Genomic DNA, 20,064 nt, shown 5'->3' with positions numbered 1-20,064 from the left:
TGATCTAGTAAGAAGTTATTTGCGTCTTGTCACTGTTGAAGTTTCTGGCAGCGTTGGTTGGTTAAACAGCATCATATGCACCAAATTAGCGAAAGATCTTTGCTCCTATGACTGTTTGTGGAGCATCACTGAATGATCACGCTCATCATCTTATGCACCAAATTAAGTCGGCGTAATTCAGGTATCCTTGTGCACCAAATACAAAGGTAGGGTCCAAAGAATGCCATGCCCGTCATCTCGAGGTCATGTTTTCCTCCGTTTCTAGTTGGAGGAAGTCCTTTGACAACCACATCTTATGATTGGAGAGTTACAAATATGAAAATCACTTCAAATAAGAGTTTGAAGCGTCATTATTTTATCAAATAAAAATATGAAGTGGATATTGTTTCAAATGAGGACTTGAAATGAAAATAAGAGCCTAAAGTGGTTGTGTAGTTTAAAAAAATAGTCAACCTCAAAGGCACTTTTATCATTTACTTTTTTTCCCCTTTTGTATTTTTTTTAATTAAGAAAGATAAAGTAAACAGAACTAGGACAGCTTCGCAAGTGGGTCATCGGCCCTCACCTAGGTTTGGCCAAGGGCCACAGCCCTCTCCACTCCCTGTTCCAGAGAGCGCCTACTTTGGTTGGCGAGGTTGCTGACCTTTATCGAGGTACCGGTAACCTCGTTGATCGTAGTTGACGCCTCACTGATGGTGGGGCGATCTCCCTTGCTTGTATTATTTTTTTTCCTTAACTTTTTATTATTTTTCACATTTTCGAAAATAAATGATGAAAATGCCGTTGATACTATATCTTTTTTTTGAGATTATATAATCACTTCAAATTCTTATTTAAAATTGTTATGCCATTTTAAATTCTTATTTAAACTATAAATCAACTCGAATTTTTATTTGGAAAAACGAAAATAGTTTCGGGCAGTTATTTAGAATTTTTTTATAACTACAGTTAGAAAGTTTAGAACGCAAGGCAAATCGCACGAACCACCTGCCCCTTCTCCTCCTCCTCCTTCAGCGACCCTTGTGACACAACTGGACATGGCTTGTGGTCGTCGTCGCCCGAGAGAGAATGAAAGTGTCGACCCAGATGTCGCGACTGGACATCGTCTTGAGAGTCCTCACTTCTTCAAGATCATTCTCTCCGACACCCTTCAATCTGTGAAGCTCGCAAGTACCACATTTCCGAACAGTCTCTTTCATATGATTCAACTCTGGTGTCACGAGAGTTTCTGTCTTGGTTTAGAACTGTAGCTCTCGTGCGAAAAGAAAGAAAGAACAAAAACCCTGAAGAAAAGGTGTTTTATTTTGAGTCATTCTAGAACAAAATCAGTTCTTTAACTTGGAACTGAGGATTGGTTGGCTAAGGATAGTGGGGGCAAAGGTGCTGGGTCTCTCTAGCTTATTTCTCGTCAAGTGAAGCAACTATAGCTAGAACTCAATCCTTAATTGCCCGGTTACACCCTGCTTGTGTGCAAACCAATCTTTCATCGCCCTGTTGCAGAACTTAAAATTTGCTCAGTGCTCCACCTTTTCTTGCCTGCACTTTCTATCTAATTTAGATGAATTCGAGTCCTGGACCTATGACTTTTGAGTCTTCCTTAATAGGGAATTCCGAAAAAATTCTTGGCAAGATATGGAAAGGATCTCTCAAGCTTGGTGCTACTCAAGGTTCCGGGCAGTTTGACTTGGACTATAGGAATAGAAAAGCATAATGACGACGTGGTTTGGTTGTGGAAATGGTGGCGAGAATTTATGCAGCATTACTCCATTGGTGAAGGTCATCTCACAGTTTTCAATTATAAAGGGGACTCCACTTTTTGCGTGATGATATTTGGTAAGAGCGCTTCGGAGATCGATTACTTCTTGAGCAGCATATCGAACCTTGGGAGTGGATTTATATTGCCAAATAGGGAGGATGTGGTAGAAGTTGAAGATTCGGTGGATTCCGCTCCTCGTCCAAAAATGAGCATCGAACCTCATTCATCATGTTCTCAGCCGTGTCCAAGCTGCTCGTTGCATGATCTCGAAGGCATGACTTGTCATTTTATGGGCCGTGTTTCTTCTTACAGCGCTCTCTGCTTTGTTAGTTCTATTTCATGTACTTGAGAACCTTTTGATAAGCTTGTTTATGTTGACTGATAACATAGTGATCTCGGTCATGCTTATTGTGGTTAAAGTAGTTACAACTTCTAAAGTGAAGAGAAGCGAATTTTTCGTTTGGTCAACTTATGGAGATCTTGATTTCCATGACGGTATTTTCTTCCATTCTGTGCTAAATATGTTCAGGAAATCAACTGATGAAAAGTTCAAATTGGCGTAATCTAAATATTTTCGTTTTTTTCAAAGAGCAGATGGGGTCAGACAGTCTAGAAGCAGAGATAGCAGTTCTAAGCTGGTTTTTGGTGGTTCTACAAGTCCGTGGCCTCTCTCTAGTTTCGAATTGGCTAGCGAATTTGACTCGAGTATCCTTTTTTCAAGGTGGTGATGCGGCCATCTTATATTAAGCATAACGTGGTAAGATCGAGAGCTTAATTCATCACTATTCTGGCTTTTTTCCTAAGCTGATTGGATTTCTGTAGGAAACTACATAGCATTTTCCTTGGATATGTTCTGCGCTGTTTTGTATAAAAGGGCAAAGATCCTCAATCCCTCATGATAGTTCTATGAGCAGAGACTTTGATTTTTTACTTTTGCCCTGTTAAAGACTGTTGATTAGAGGTATTAAAACAACCGTATCAATTTACATTTTGCTTGCTGGGTTCTTTCTTTGCCAAGCATGGGTTGTTCAAACGTGTGCGTGGGCAGTCTGTTCCTCATCGGTTCATCATGCAGCACATTCTGGAAATCAAGGAATTCGTGACTCTCAGGCATTCAGACAGATCGTGGCCGGTGAAGCTTTGGAGCAATCCACATTCAGTCCATGGGGCAATTTTCTCTTCTGGTTGGAAGCATTTGCGAGAGGAACTCGCTTGCGTGTAGGAAATGTCTGCGTGTTCGAGCTAATCGATAGGGATGATGTCGTGTTCAAAGTGCACATTTTCAGTGGTGCAGGTAGGCACTTGATTTACGCTGTCTGAAGTGAAACCTTAGGCTAGTTATGGCATGACATGAGTTGTATGCTAAAGATCTTCATAGTCAATTAAAATAACATTCCCTCCAATAATGTCTCTTAAATTTCTCATTTTAACTTCAGGAAGATACAAACGGCCTAGATGCAATGTGAACCATCTTGAGCCGGTATTTCGTGATCCTACTCCTCCGGGGCCTCTCACTACTCCTATCTTTGAGCCTAATCCATCATTGCCACATATCAAGTTCGATTGTGATTGCTATCTGAATCTCGCAAATATGGCCTCGTGTGCTTTTTTCCCGAGAGTGTTTGCTTACATCATTGTCCTTCTTTCAGCATAGATTGGTTGTTCAGACATGTGCGCATTTGCAGACTTTTCCCGATCGATTCGTCAGGCAACATATTCAAGAAAACAAGGGAACGGCCACTCTTAGGTATTCAGGCAGATCGTGGCTGGTGAAGCTCTTAACATGGAAGAAAGAGCGAGCGGCGTTCTCTGCTGGTTGGTCTGCATTTGCAACAGAAACTCACTTGTGTGAAGGAAATGCCTGCCTGTTTGAGCTCATCGATACGGAAGATAACGTGCTCAAAGTCTCCATCTTCAGTAATGGTGGTAGGGGCCAGATTCACATCGATTGTGGTGATCGACGTATTACTATAGGCAGTCCACAGCATCGATATGAATGTGGGATTCCTAGTTATACGTCCTTCATCCAGCGACGGTGAATCGGTGAAAAGGAGACTTTTTTGTTCATGTTCTCTTGTTTTTTGTTGGTAGTTTCGGTTCTGTAGTTCCATTTTAGGAAGAATGCCTCAGGTTTGGCGCCTCTTTAAGGTTTCTCGTAGCCTCGAGGGTTCATATGTACTTTCTTAACATCTTAATGTTTGGTGTTAGAACAAAGAGTCCATGCGTTAACATTTTGCATTCCTCGCCTTTTGACAGTATATTTATAAGTCAATTTCTAGCTTAATTGAAATTTTAAAACAAAACATACCAGAGTTCTCCAACAAGCTTTATAGCATTAATGCGGAAAAAAATTCAATAAAAAATGCCACTATTTAGGTTTGCGGTTAGGTGCTATTTTACAGCTTTCATCTAGCATTGGCAAATGGGATGGTCCGGCCTGTGCACGGCATGGCTAGGACCTCACATCTTTTATTGTTGGTGGCTAATAGCCATTGTTCAGTAGCCATCAAAATAATTTTTTGACCACCCGTGATAAATTTACCATCTATCAACTTTTTACCACCAAAATTATTTTGAGATAAATTTATCACAAGTATTCCAGTTTGGAGTATTTTGTGATCAAAAAATCAGTTTGGGCTAAAATTTTCACAGGTGCATCGGTTTGTGGTTTTTTATGGTATTAACCAAAAAGAAAAATAAAGCTACATACTTTTCATGTGCTTAGCTCATTCAGGAGAATCCATGATGAGTGCGTGGGTGACCGTGGTAGTGAGCTTCTATCCAATCCCAATCAACCACGTAGCAATCAGGAGCATTGTCTTACTTTATTTTTGCGAGCATTGTATTTTCGGGAAGCCCCCGCAAAGTTAGTTTCAATATTGGGGTGCACTCGACGAAAGGGTATTATTGACTATATTCACTATGATTTGTGAGGACCTGCACAAACTACATCTACGGGTGGTGCAATTTATCTTCTGACATTTGTTGATGAATTTTTTAGGAAAGTCTGGGTTTATTTCTTGAAGCATAAGAGTGGTGCTTTTTTATACATTCACGAAGTGGAAGTTGTTGATTGAAAATCAATCCAGCAAGTAGATAAACGTCTCGAAACAGACAATGCTCTTGAGTTTTGCTGAGGTGATTTCAACAAGTACTGTGTGTTGGATTTGACGAGATCCACCTGAATATATGACCTATTAGGTTTATTATTTAATTGAATATATTACGGGCATATATTTGTTATAGATTTGTTACATCCAATTAGGCTTTTATAACCTTTAACTTTAAACCTTGATGGATGGTTGAGATTTGGCAGCACTAGGGTTGGTCTCATCACTTCCTCTATATAAGATCTCTTTTTGTGGAGAACGGCTACCGTTTTCTTATGCTTCTGCAGTTTTACGCTTCCGCTTCTTTCACAAAATCACAAAAGAGAAAAAAATACACACCCCATTGTAATTTTTATAGAGGAGAGTGGTGAAGATCCATACCCATAAGAAGACATCTTATCTCTCATCGGATCAATAATGGCCTTTTTGGTTTCGGGTATATTTATTTATCAATTTATGTTCATGTGATTGAAAGATCCAATAAACTAACATGTGCTATCGGAGCAATGGTTTACTTAATGCACAAACATAGTTATAGTGTTTATTATGATATTTCGTCTTCTTTTATGATTGATTCATGGCATTTTGTTGATGACGGAACAAACATATGACGATAATCAATTTTTCGTGAATCTTATGCAATCATGTATTTTATTTGGTTTGTATAGATAAAAAATACAACCTTTGGCCAAGTGGGAGAATGTAGGATTTGATTAGATCCACCCAAACGTGTGGCCTATCAGGTTTATTATTTTATTAAATATATTACGGTATATATTTGTTATAGATTTGTTACATCCATTAGGGTTTCTATAACCCTTATCTTTAAATCTTGATGGATGGTTGAGATTTGGCAGCTCTAGAGTTGGTTTCATCACTCCCTCTATATAACATTTCTTTTTGTGGAGAACGGCTACCTTTTTCTTACGCTTTCGCTTCTTCCACAAAATCACAACAGAAAAAAAAAATTACACACTCCATTATAATTCTTATAGAGGAGAGTATCCATACCCATAAGAAGACATTTTCTATCTCATCGGATCAACAATGGCTTTTTTTTTTTTTATTCGGGTATGTTTGTTTATCAATTTATGTTCATGTGATTGAAAGATCCAATAAACTAACGCTGTGAAGATTCATGAATTGTTTGACGTCGAATAGTTAGGCACACACCCCAATAGAATGGGGTGGCAAAGCGCATGAATTGAACATTTTTAGAGAGAGCTAGATCTATGCTCTCTAATGCCGGACTTGGGAAGATTCAGGGCTGAAGTCGTGAATACAACGTATTATTTGGTGGATCGTTCTCCTGCAATCTCAATTGAATGTATGACTCCAAATGAGGTATGGTCAAGTAAACCTTCTGATTATTCTGGTTTGAAAGTATTTGGATATCCCACTTATTATCGGGTAAAAGATGGTAAGCTTGAACCTAGAGCCAAGAAATATATTTTCGTTTGTTATGCAGACATGGTTAACGGATATAGGTTGTGGTGTTCTAACCCTCGGTAAATTGGATTATATATATGCTAATCACATGAGATCCATCTTATTAGGGAACTACAAAACTAGAAAAGCGTAGAAATGACATGATTAATTGTCGAAAGGATGGTAGGAATCCACGGAGCATTATTCCATTAGTGGTCATCATCTTAGTAGTTTTCAAATGGAAGCCGCTAGCCTGACAGTGCTGTTATTATTTCTAACCCAATTATTTTTCAATTAATGAGTGCTTTATGCAAAACATAAGGTGATAGTGTGTATATCTATGGTCAGAAATAACCGACAATACTGTCGGATTATCAGAAAAGCATTTCTCTTTTCAAATATAAAGGGAACTCCACTTTTCACGTAATAATATTTAATAAGAGTGTTACGGAGAAAAATTATTTGTCGAGCAATGGTAAATTATTAAACCTTGGAAACGAACTTCTCCCACCAAACACTGAAGATGTTGTGGAAGCAGAAGATGTGGAGTTAAAAACAAATCAATTTCTCGAGCTCCGGATCGATTCAAATTTCAAGAGCAAGAGGCAAGCAATGTATGCTTCATTTGAAAGCTCATGCAATTGCATTTTGCAGCTCCTTGAAGCTCACTGTCTGTTGTTCTTCTCATAATTCCTTCAACATCATGACTCGCCTCAAGGGAAAAATTACAACAAAAAAAAGATTAAACTTATTGCGATTTACTTGAAAATAAATGTTTGTGATATTCATATTAATAACTTACAAATTTCAAAAAACCGGTTAAATGAAGTTTCCACCAATAAAAGATGGAGGATGGGGCATGTCGTTTGATAAAAGGACTCTACCCAACACGCGTGCAAGGAGCAAATCACCTAAGAAAATCTCCGGTTCATGGAAGAGGGTCCTATGACTTTATGGAGCAACTGAAAGGATCTTTTGCTTATGTCATCTATAGTTTGAAGAACAAAAGAAGGCCCCCCAAACATGCCTTGCTCCTCCACCCACATCTTTTGATTATCTGAAGCAGAGTAAGTCCTTAAACTATTTCTTCTGAACTCTGGGACGAGAAATTCAGGAGTATTCCATTGAGATGAAAGGAATAAAAATATATTCTCTCAACCAAGTGAGTGGCAATAGGAAATGTAAACTCCATGGCATTTTCGGATAACTTCCGTGGGATAGGCTCGTCTAGTAACGACCCGTGCCTGTGATGAGTTATCGGAGTTTCGGCTCTTGCTTGCCTGTACTTTGCACAATGCTTGTTAACCAAATTGCTGGCAACATACCCCCGATGAATTACTAATATAGATATCACTTGAATGTAGAGATACCAAACGGATGGGTCTTTGGACCTAAAAAAAAAAAAAAAGGGGGTAGGATCGGGTTTAGGCTAGGTCGGATATGGTCCGACCCATATTGACCCATTTAATCTGTTTTGGCCTATTTTCATGCAGTACAAATCTAACGACCAACTCGTATTACTTAAACATTTATATATTTAATCAAATCATGAAATTTTTTATAATTTGTTAAGAAAAATGATATTAGTAAGTGAAAATAAATGTGCATGACATTCGTGTCTATAACTTACAAATTTCAAAAAATCCGGTTAAAAGAAGTTTCCACCAACTAAAGATTGAAGGAAGTGGTCTGTAATATGATAACAAGACTCTACCCAACACGTGCGCAAAAAACGTTTCATCGTAGAGAAATTTCGGTTCATGGAAATAAAGTAATTGAGGCTATATTTGATTAAATAATAACTTCACATGCCTCTTTACTATGGATTGGATTGATGTTTGGACTTTTTTTTTTTTGTAGTTTTAAAAAGGGGCCCGAAGTGCCTTCATTTTCTCAAATAAGGATATGAAGTTGACATTGTCTAAAAAAAGGACATGAAGTGTCCTTATTGTTTCAAATAAGGGCCTAAAGTAAATATTATTTCAAATATGGGTCTCAAGTGGCAGTATATTCTCAAAAAAGGGGCTTGAGCTCACTTATTGGTAAGGGCATTTTTGTAATTTAATTTTTTTTATTTGTTTTTTCCCCTTTTTTGTATTAAAAAAAGTAAAAGTAAAAAAAATCTATTGACAAAAACCCAGGCGGGAGGACGACCCTTCCGCCCGTGGCCGCTGTTCCAAGGCAACCTCGCCGATCGGAGGTGAGGGCTGGCTTGCCAAAGCATGAAGAAGGCCGCGACCCTCGCCTAGATCCAGGCGTCAGAAGGCCCTAGCTCTCGCCAAGGTTCCGGGGAGGGCTGCGACCCTCTATCGCCCAAATTTGGGAGAGGGTCGCGGCCCTCTCCCTGCTCTAGAGAGGGCCAGCCGGCCCTTTCCTATGGTCGGCGGGGTCGTCGGCTCTCGTCGTTGCTCCATCGGCAGTAAGACGGCGGCCATAGGCGGGAGGCGACCCCTCCCGCCCTAGATACCTTTCCTTTTTTTTTTTTTAAGTTGAGTTTTTTTATTTTTAATTCAATTTAATTAAAAATTAGGTTAAAATTGTAAATTGACAAAAAAAAAACCTTTGATTGGCCGGAGTATTTGGTTGGGTGGCCAACCGGCTAGGTGAGGCCCTTATCTCAAACAGACCTGACCACTTCATGTCCTTATTTGATACAATGAGGGCACTTCATACCCTTTTTTGAAACAATGTCGACTTCAAACCCTTATTTGAGAAATTAAAAGTACTCGGGTTGTTATTTGAAATTTTCTTAAAGAAGTTGTGTCTTTTTAGGAAACAAATAGGGATAATTGCGTTGAAAATTCTTAAACTTTTAAATAAAAATGAAAGTGTAATTGAATTTTAATATTTTATAATATGTAATTAAGTTCTAAAACTTACCAGACAGTGCAACCGAGTCCTAAAATATCGTACAATTGAATCATAACACTTTTAAAAAATACAATCTGCTCCTAAAATTTTTAAAAAATATAATTAAATTCTAAAACTTTTCGGAGAATGTGAGTAGCTCCCAAAACTTTAAAAAAAAATACAATCAAGTATTAGGACTCCATTACACTGCTCTGACAAATATTATGATATAATTGCATCTTTTAAAAGCCACTGAATTTTATATTTTGGAAATTTTAGGAGACAAACTACCCATGCATCCACCCAAGTAAAATATTAGAAAGTTTTATCACCTCATCCTCCATCTTCAGCGACCCCCTGTGACACTGCCGTACATGGCTTGCGGTCGTCGTCGCCCGAGAGAAAATGAAGGTGCCGAGCCAGATATCGCGACTGCGCCTCGTCTTGAGAGTCCGCACTTCTTCAAGATCATTCTCTCCGACACCCTTCAATCGGGGAAGCTCGTAAGTCCCACATTTGCCCAGTCTGTTTCCTACGATTCAGCTCCCGGTGTCACGAGAGTTTCTGTCACGATTTCGAATGCTGTGTTCATCAATCTGGAAAAATTTCCATTCGATTGGCTGTGAATGCACATTTTGATTCTTGAGGAAAGAAAGAAAAGACGAACGCTGCAGAAAAAAGTGTTAATTTTTTCTGATTCTACCATGAAAATCAGTTCTTTAACTGGGAATTGTCTGATCCAGAAAAAAAAGAAAAACTTGGAATTGAGGATTGGTTGGCTAAGGATAGTGTGGACAAAGGTGTTGGGTCTTTCTAGCTCTACCCTCGTCAAATGAAGCGATATTTCATCGCCATGATGCAGAACTTAAAATTTGCTCAGTGCTCTACCTTTTCTTCCCCTGCACTTTCGATCTCATATTGATGAATTCGAGTCCCGGACCTATAACTTTTGAGTTTCCCTTAATAGGGAATCCCGAAAAAATTCTTAGGAAGATATGGAAAGGATCTCTCAAGCTTGGTGCTGCTCAAAGTTCTGGGCAGTTCGACCTGGACTATAGGAGTAGAAAAGCGTGACAACGGGACAGTTTGGTTATGGAAAGGGTGGCGAGAATTTATGCAGCATTACTCCATTGGTCATGGTCACCTCGTAGTTTTCAAATATAAAGGAAACTCCACTTTTCACGTGATGATATTCGACAAGAGTGCTTCAGAGATTAATTATTCGTCGAGGGCCTTGTCGAACATCAGGAGTGGATTTATCTCGCTGAAGAGGGAGGATGTGGTAGAAGTTGAAGATTCGGAGGATTCCGCTCCTCATAAAAAAATGAGGGTGGAACCTCATTCACCATGTTATCAGCCGAGTCCAAGCTGCTCGTCACAAGATCTCGAAGGTGTGTCTTGTCATTTTACGAGTCTTGTTTCTTCATATGGAGCTCTCTCCTTTGTTAGTTCCTTTTCCAGTACTTGAGAACTTTTTGATAAGCTTGTTTATGTTGACTGATAACATAGTGATTTCCATCATGCGTATTGTGGTTTAGTACTTACAACTTCTAAGGTGAAAAGAAGCAAATTTTTCGTTTGGCTAACTTATCTAAATGTTGATTTCCATGACGGCATTTTCTTCCATTCTGTGGTAATATATGTTCATGGTAAGTAAATCAATTAATGAAAAGTTTTTTTGGTAAGGACAATTAATGAAAAGTTCAAATTGGCATAATCTAAGTATTTCACTTTTACAAAGAACAGACAGGGTTGGACAGTTTAGAAGCAGAGCTAGCCATTCTAAGCCGGTTTTTGGTGGTCCAACAAGTCCGCGACCCCTCTCTAGTTTTGAATTGACTAGCAAATTTGACTTAGAGCATCCTGTTTTCAAGGTGTTGATCCGGCCATCTCATATTAAACGTGATATAGTTTTAAGATCGAGAGCTTAATTCATTACTATTTTGGGCTTTTTCTTAAGCTGATTGGATTTCTGTAGGAAACTACATAGCGTTTCCCTTGGATCTGTTCATTCTCATTTGTTTAAAAAGGCATAGATCCTCTACCCCTCATGCTAATTCTAAGAGCAGAGACTTTGACGTTTTGACTTTTGTCCTGTGAACTTGCTTGCTTGCTTGAATAAGGGAATGCTCCTCAGTCTTTCTTTATAAAGCATGGGTTGTTCAAACATGTGTCCGGGCAGAATGTCCCTTGTAGTTTCATCATGCAGCACATTCGGAAAATCAAGGAAATCGGGACTCTCAGGCATTCAGACAGAACATGGCTGGTGAAGCTTAGTAGCTATCCTAGTGGGGCCATGTTCTCAACTGGTTGGATGGCATGTGTGAGAGGAACTTGCTTGCATGTAGGAAATGTCTGCGTGTTCGAGCTGATTGATAGAGATGATATTGTGTTCTGAGTCTATATTTTCAGCAGCACAGGAAGAAACTTGATTTACATTGTTTGGAGTGAAACTTTAGGCTGTTTATGGCATGGTATGAGTTCTATGCTAAAGATCTTCATAGTCAATTAAAGAACTATTCACACCAATAATGTCTCTTAAAGTTCTTGTTTTAACTCCAGGCAGGAACAAACGGTCTAAATGCAGAATGAACCATTCTGAGCCGGTATTTTGTGATCCTACTCCTCCAAGGCCTCTCATTACTCCTGAATTAGCCAGTGAATTTGATTCGGAGCATCCCTTCTTCAAACTGGTGATACGGCAGAGTCATTTTCAGGGAATGGTACAATCTCTAGCCTAATTCATCGCTGTCTTATATCAAGGTTTATTACGATCGCTATCTAATCTTGCCTCAGTTTTGTGTTTTCCCTGGTTGATTTGGTTTGTATTGGGAACCATATGACATGCTATTATTCTTGGAGTGATCGTGGAGCATCCCGGTGGTGGAGTGATGCGGAATCAGGAAAAACAGAAGTAGAGTCTGTAATTAGGAGGTTGGGACTATCCATTCGCTTGGATGTCCTTGACAAGCTGCTCCATCACTTCCTGCGTGAAAGGATGGACAGTCACTTGAATCCAGTACTAACCTAAAGTGGCAATATATGGCAGTAATTTGTTCGAAAATGCTTTACATAGCGGAATAAGATCGATGGCTTTCATGAGCCTCTTAAGACTTAAAGCGAGTCCGATTATGCCAATCCTAATCCTAAATTGGTAAAGGTCCTGAAACTCGCAAATATGGCCTTGTATGTTTTTCTTTTTCCAAGAGTGCAGGCTTACATCGTTGTCCTTCTTTCTGCATACATTGGTTGTTCAAATGTTGACTCATGTGCAGCATGTTCCCCGTCAATTCACTGAGCAACATATTCAAGAATTCGAGGGAACGGCAACTCTTAGGTATTCAGGCAGATCGTGGCCGGTGAAGCTCTTAAGGTATAAGCAGGATACCCGCGGGTACTTTTCTGCTGGTTGGGCTGCATTTGCAAGGGAAACTCCTTTGCGTGTAGGAAATGCCTGTGTGTTTGAGCTCATTGATAGGGTTAATGTTGTGTTCCAAGTCTCGATCTTCAATAATGGTGGTGAGGACCAGATTCACATTGATTGAGGTGATCATGGAATGTGGTTACTCTAGGAAGCTCCCAGCTGTGATATATATTCAGGATTCTTAACTGTGTCTTCTTTATTCTGCAGTGGCGAATTAATCACAAGAAGGCTCTTTTCTGTTCATGTTTTGTTGTTTTTCGGTGCTAGTTTCGATTCTGTACTTGACTCTTTTCGCAATATTTAGGCTATGTTTGTTTTACAAAAAATGGATGATTTGCAAAATATCTTCTTATAATTGATCGCTTCAAATAATTAGTCAATAAAAAATATTTTCATTTGGCAACAACAATTTATGTCTAAACGTTTTAATAAATGTTGGACCTAAACAAGTCTTTGAACTACTTCATCCGAACTCTGGAATGCAAAACTTTAGGGTATTGTATAAGATGAAGGGAAGAAAAATATTTTCTCTCAACTTAGGGATAGCGGTGGGGAAGGTAAATTCCACGTCATCTTTAGATGGTTACTGTCGTGCTCATAACCGGCTTGCTAGCAACGTACCCTCGGTTATAAGCACTATGCGAAGCACAAGCCAGCAACGCAAGAGCAGAAACTCCAATGACTCACTCTAGGCGTGGGTCATTACTATATGAGCTTATCTAGCAGTAGCCATCCGAAGATGGCATGGACTCTACCTTCTATAACGTCACCCTCCAAGTTTAGAGAAATTTTTTTTTTTCCTTTCAAAAATATTTTCATTTGGCGACAATAATTTATGTCTAAACTTTTTAATATATATTAGACCTAAGCAAATCCTTATATTACTTCATTTGAACTCCGAGAGGTAAAACTTCAAGGGATTCCATGAGAAGAAGAGAAGAAAAATATTTTCTCTCAACTTGGGGGTGGCGGTGGAAAAGGAAAACTCTATGTTATTTTCGGATGGCTATGTCGTGCTTATAACCAGCTTCTTGGCAATGTACTCCCGGTTATAAGCAATATGCGAAGCACAAGCTAGCAATGCAGAAGCCGAAACTTCGATGACTCACTCTAAGCACGGTTCGCTACTATATGAGTCTACATGGCAGTAGACATCCGAAGATGGTATGAAGTCTGCCTTTTCCACCGTCACCGTCAAGTTGAGAGAGAATATTTTTCTTTCTTTCAAAAATGTTTTCATTTGGCGACAACAATTTATGTCTAAACCTTTTAATAGATGATGAAAATATTGTTCGTTTATTCATTTTTATAAGCGATATAGGCAATCATTGTTACAATAGTACTTTTCAAATCATTCATTTTCCTTATTGGGTAAGTGCTTGATTATACTTCACTTGACTGATTTATCTTGAATTGAAGGCCACGCCCACCACTCTATTGAAGGAGCCTTAACTTTTCTTCTTCTTTTGTTCGGTCGTCGAAGGAGCCTCATTGAAATATACATGAACGTGCCGATTCAGAAATTGAGAAATCGGTATTGAGAACTTAAGAACTGTTTTTTGAGTGTTAACACTCTTAAATGCTAAAATATAATTTTTTTTTGTTAATCCCTAAATATGTTTCCAACGTAGGATCGCGATCGTGATGGGCCAGTCCTAACAATATAGTTGGCAAGATTCTACTTGCCATCAATTATTTCTTCTGCGGGATGAATTAAGTAACCCTGTTTAACATTAATCGAATCTTTTAAGATCACTCTCATTAGAGTTATCTAACAAGCTTAATATCACTAAGTTCTGAATGTTTAAGTTTCAAACTTTTAGATATTACGTGTTCTTCAATAGTTTTTATAGCACTATTAGGGTATGTGGTTTCTTTAAGGGATAGTGACGCAAATGGTTCATAAACTTTGACTTAATGTGTAATGTAATCCCTGAACTTTTAATTCAATCAATACGGTTAATAAATTTCAACCGTATATGCAATGTGATCCCTGAACTTTTCACTTGACCAATATGGTCCTTGAATTTTTGGAACATGTTCAACTTAGTCCCTGAACTATATGAAGATGTTCAATGTAGTCCTTTTATTGATTTAAGTTCAAAGACTAAGTTGAATATGTTCCAAAAGTTCATGGATCATATTAGTCAAATTAAAAGTTCAGAGATCATATTACACATTGGGTTAAAGTCCAGTGATCATATTGGTCGAATTAAAAATTCAAGGATTACATTGTATATTATGTCAAAGTTCGGTGATCATTTATGTTATTTTACCTTTCTTTTCTTTAAGGAAGGCTTTGTGTTGATTGTTTACTGGTTTGGTACTGGGCCGGGCCATACTAGGCCCAAGCTGAACCGGCCCCGTCTGCCGCCCCTACTTTACTGGTTATCTCCTTTTCCTTTAGTCCATTTAGAATCCCAGACGAAAGAGTCTAATCATATGATAACAGTGATCCCCAAAACCACCTAGTTTCCTTCAGGCACCCTCGACGCCGAAGTAAGGGTGGCAATGGGACCACCACAAACCCAACCCCCCGTGTGAATTCCAAATATATATATATATATATATATATATATATATATATATATATATGGATTAGTATTATGAAAAATTCAAACTGACATATCTATGACAAATATATACCAATCTAATTTTTTGACCACAAAAAGCTCCAAACTGATATGCTTGTGATAAATTTACCTTAAACTAATTTTTTTATCGGTAAAAATCTCAAACTGGTATACATATGATAAATTTACTTCAAGCTAATTTTTTTTTTACCTTCAAAAAATCCACAACCGGTACACCTTTGTTAAATTTATCCTTCGTTTGTTTCTATTAAGTATTACTATCAAATTGCTGAGTTAGATGACACGTGTTAGTTGACGAGTGTATCGGTTTTGAGTTTGAACCCTCTGTTTATTATAAGTGTACTAGTTTGGGGTTTTCATTGTATTAACTCAATTTTGCGAAAGCTAATGGAGGGAAAATTTCTCACATGAGTACCGGTTTGGGTTTTTTGATTGTCAAAAAGTGAATTTGGGCAAATTTATGGTAGGTGTATCAGTTCAAGGTTCTTTGTCATAAAAAAAAAATCGTTTCAATAAAATTGTCATAAGTGTATCAGTTTAGAGAATTTTTCTTGTCAAAAAAATAAATTTAGGGTAAATTATCACTTATGTATTAATTTAGGGTTTTTCATGGTATTAATCCTTATTTCTATTATTATGGGCGACCTGTGCACTTACTTGGTGCTTCACCATCTCAACTGTCATAAAATAAATTTGAAAAAGTCACATTGGGTTTCAAGTTTCGTTTGTCTCGCGAAAATGAGTTATTTGGAAAATATTTGCCAAGAAATGATCGCATGTATCACTAAAGATAGTTAGTCAATAAAAAATATTTTCATCGATGATAATACTTTGTGTCTAAATATTTATGTAAACAATGAAATTATTTTCAGTTCATTCATTTTTCCAAGCAATACTTACAATCATTTTCAGGAAAATGTTTTCCAAATCACTTATGTACCTCGAAACAAATGGAGCCTTGGTCACAATTTAATTTACTTCATCCTTACACATGATTTAATCCCACATTTTTTTTACGGAATTTATATGACAACGATATAGCGATTCCAACTTTTTATGTCATGGGATTTTTTTTTTCAGAAAATTTGGAACAGGCTTCACTTCCCTCCGGCGAGGCCCTGTCGAGCATCTTTGCCTTGAAGAAATCATGAAATTCATGTTTATGACTTTCAATTTCAAAATACCAGTTAAGGGAAATTTCCACCAACTAAACATCGAGGCTTAATTCCTTGCAAAATCACGAATTTTCGGTTCAATCACAAATCCACCACGAACTTTATTTATTTATTTATTTATTTTGTGTGTAAAAGAAAATTCCAAACTTTTATTTGAGTCCTAAATCTATAATTCATCGTCCAAATCATCATTAGTTATCCTAACATGGCATGCCACACGGGACAACATAAATGGAAAGAATAAGAACAACCGAGAGAAATAATGAAAAAGAAAAGGGAAAAAAAAATTGAGAGAGAGAGTGGGGCGCGGCCATGGCCACTTGAGCTCTGAGATCCTCGCGGTCATGGTCACTTGAGTTTCCAGCTCACGACGACTATCTTCGAGCTGGCGGCAGCCATGACTGTTGGAGTTTTGAGCTACGAAGCTCACAACTGCCATGGCTACTCGAGTTACGATCCATGAAGCTTGCCGAGGCTGTGGCCACTCAACATGATGACTGAGCAGAGAAAGCAAGCAGACAGAATTCTGTTTTTGTTTACTATATGGAGAAATAAGCGTGTTGTTGTTTTTTGAGCTGATGTGTTTCGAAAATTGAAGTGGAAAATGTTCAGGAGTGTATCCCCACGTTTGGAGTTCACGTTCGATCCATGTTAGCTAGTGTCTTTCAAGAACGTGAATTGCTTTAGGGATTAACTTGCAATAGAGCAAAACGATGGCGTCACTCTCGCTTGCTTATCTGCTACTCATCTTAACCGTCAAGAGGATTGGCCGTGACCGCTTTCGCTTTCAGTGGCTTCACTCTTGCGAATTTTGGCTTGACGGTGAGGTCTCACCTTTGAAGTCTTCCAGTAATTCTAAGCTGACGTCTTCCTATTCTCTGGTGGCATGGTCAGAGCGTCAATCAAGCTTGTGAGCTTTCAGGTGAGTGGCGACACATGGCCAATGCCGCCGTCGCCCCTCTCTACCCCCTCGCTTGTCCCCATCTCTGTCTGCTCGGTGCTCTGCTCAGTCATCACGTGATCACGGTGGCCATGGCCACCGGCCGGTCAAGTTGCGTGCTCACGGCGACTGGGAACTTGGAGCGTAAGCGCCCTTGGCTGCCTCTCTCTCTCTTATGCTTCCTTTGTTTCGCTTTTCCGACAATATTTTTTAGAAAGTGGAAAATGGCAATATTTTTCGCTGTTTGGCTAAAATTTGAAAGTAAATAGGATACTCTTCTTCGCCAGTTGATATTGAAAATATGATTTTTTTTTATTGTTATTTTCTCTATTTTTTTTTCCCTCTTCCTCGGTTAGTCGCCAGCTACTGCCACGAGAGAGGGACAAGCACGGAGCCTCGCTGGCCTAGGGTGAGCTCGTCCCTCCCCTGTTTGGCTCGTTGCTCTTCGTATCCGATCACACCGTACTTGGTATCGCTCTCTCTCGTCACTCCACGAGTGTGAATCTCGATCTCCGCGTCGAGCTCACGACTTCAATTGAATTCTCAGAGGTTTTTCACTTCCGCTCTATAAATGTGGAGCTGAAAGCTTCTGAATTTGTCCTAATTCGAGCGAAATCGGCGAGTCGTCGAGGCTGATTTGATTCTTGGGACGTGGTTTTGGTGTTTCCAGTCGGATTGTGAAATTTAAGCTGGAGATTGATCGGAGAAGGTAGGGCAAGGGAGTCATCCCCGAAGAGGCAGCAATCGGACGTGAGAGGGAGCTCCGTGGAGGCGGCGGAGAGTAACATGGGGAAGAGATTGGTAAGGAGGTGGATTTCACGGGGGTTTGCCGGAGCATCCGTAGCTGCAAGCTGTTTCTCAAGTGGCGGTGATGCAACGGTTGGCCCGCTGCAAGTGGTGGCGGAGAGGAGGAAGAAGTTCGGAGGCGTGGAGGAGGAACTCTGGAGCCGAAGAGAGATGGTGAGCGCACAGGCTTGAAGAGGGAGGTGAGGGAGTGCAGGAAGGAAAATTTGTTCTTAGCGAAACAAAGAGGAGGGAAAATGCTTTTTTATCTTTTTAAACTATTGGCCCTAGGCAGATAATGGAAAATAAATTTAAGACTGGACTTAAAATTTAGGGTTTCTTATGGAATTAACCCAGATTAAGGACGTGACCTGTAATCTGATAAGATGACTCTACATTATATGCAGACAAGGAACTATTTATGGTAGAGAATTTCCTGTTTGTGGAAATAGAGTAACGACAACGATACGTGACATGCGACACAACACGATATGATACGCTAATATGTCATTTTTAAAAAATAGAGAATTTCGAAATATTGGAACACATCGTATATTAAATGTATATTTTTAAATATGCAAGATTATATAAAAATATTATCGAGTTTTTTCTTCTTCTTCCGCTAGGGATTCACGATTATTTTTTTTTTTGGGCTGACATGTTATATTAATTTTGGGGTGGTTGTAAATATGACTTAAATATATATTTTTGATAAATCCATATTTTGATCTCTAATTAGTTGAAAATGCTCAAAATGACGAGTCGGGATACTGGATTCATGTGTCGTCGGCGTGACTATAGCGGTGATCACGTGTGGATCGCATGTCGTAGAGTGTCGGACACGATACGAAAGCCTCCAGAGGTGTCGGTGTTTCCTAGTTTACTACTGATTGGATTGATGTGTGGACTTTTCTGTTTGTAGTAAATAATTTGTGCCTTTTCAGGAAATAAATATTATAAATTTTTATCGGTCGAAGGACACTGCAAGTGCTAAAGTTTATGTATGGCGCTCATTTTGGTGCCAAATTTTTTTTAGATCACTTAAGAGCTAATTTTTTTTAAAAAAACCATTATTTGAGTGTCAACTCGGATGCGCTTCATTGGAAATCTTATATGGCATCTACGTGGCTCTCTCAGTAATAAAAAAATATAAAAACTAATAAGAAATTTCACGTAATATTAAAAAAATTAAAAATAAGCTAAAAAATTGAAAATAAATTAAAAATTTAACAAATAAAATGGTTAAAAAAATAGCTAAAAAGCATCGGGACTCTAACATTTTTATCTGCAAAATGACAATACAATCTCCAGCACTTTTATTTGCAAAAATATCAAATTTGCTCACTTATTTGTACTGAAAAAATAAAAAATATAGAAAAATAAGCTAAATAACTAAATAAAAAAAATTCAAAAACAAAAAAACAAAAGGTTGAAATAGTGAGGGTTGGTCGGCGGGGTCGTGAGGCCTCGGTTAGTGGCTAACATCCCCCATCGATTGCTGGCGAGGGCTAGCAAGTCCTCACCCAGATTGGGCGAGGGTCGTCGACCTCCGGCTAGGGCTTGACGACCCTCGGCGACCAACCCCCACCCATCGCAGGCCATTGCCAGCAACGGTGGCGAAGGCTGTGCAAGCTCTTGCCGTGGCCTTTTTATTTATTATTAATTATTTTTAAATTATTTTTAAGTTTAAGATTGATATTCTAAATAAAAATTTCCATGTGAAATTTTTAAATAAAGTTTTCCACGTGGGCTAATTTTTTTGATAAATTTTCCCGTGAACTGATTTTTTTTCCTAAAAAATTGTTACGTGGCATGCACGTGGACTTATAAATGATTTCGGATTAAAATATTTTAAGTATAAATGTCACGTATATTTTTCGATTGGAATCTCTGATTGTTGATATTTAAATCATTATTATTTTTATTTAGCACTAAAAAATTTTAATATCAAAATGAGCGTCATATATGTAAATTTTCACACTAGAGTTGTCTTTCTCCACGTTT

At 38.5% G+C, this 20,064-nt stretch overlaps 2 pseudogenes; both read left to right on the top strand.

Moving 5' to 3' along the window:
* Positions 1 to 957: 957 nt before the first annotated feature.
* On the top strand, positions 958 to 3,795 carry LOC115731332 (annotated as a pseudogene).
* Positions 3,796 to 9,518: 5,723 nt separating this feature from the next.
* Positions 9,519 to 12,721, top strand: LOC115731605 (annotated as a pseudogene).
* The last annotated feature ends 7,343 nt before the right edge of the window (positions 12,722 to 20,064 follow it).

This window comes from Rhodamnia argentea, chromosome 5 (assembly GCF_020921035.1).
Source record: "Rhodamnia argentea isolate NSW1041297 chromosome 5, ASM2092103v1, whole genome shotgun sequence".
Taxonomy (NCBI): domain Eukaryota; kingdom Viridiplantae; phylum Streptophyta; class Magnoliopsida; order Myrtales; family Myrtaceae; genus Rhodamnia; species Rhodamnia argentea.
The sequence above is the reverse complement of the archived record's forward strand: the minus strand, read 5'-3'. Positions and strand labels throughout refer to the sequence as shown.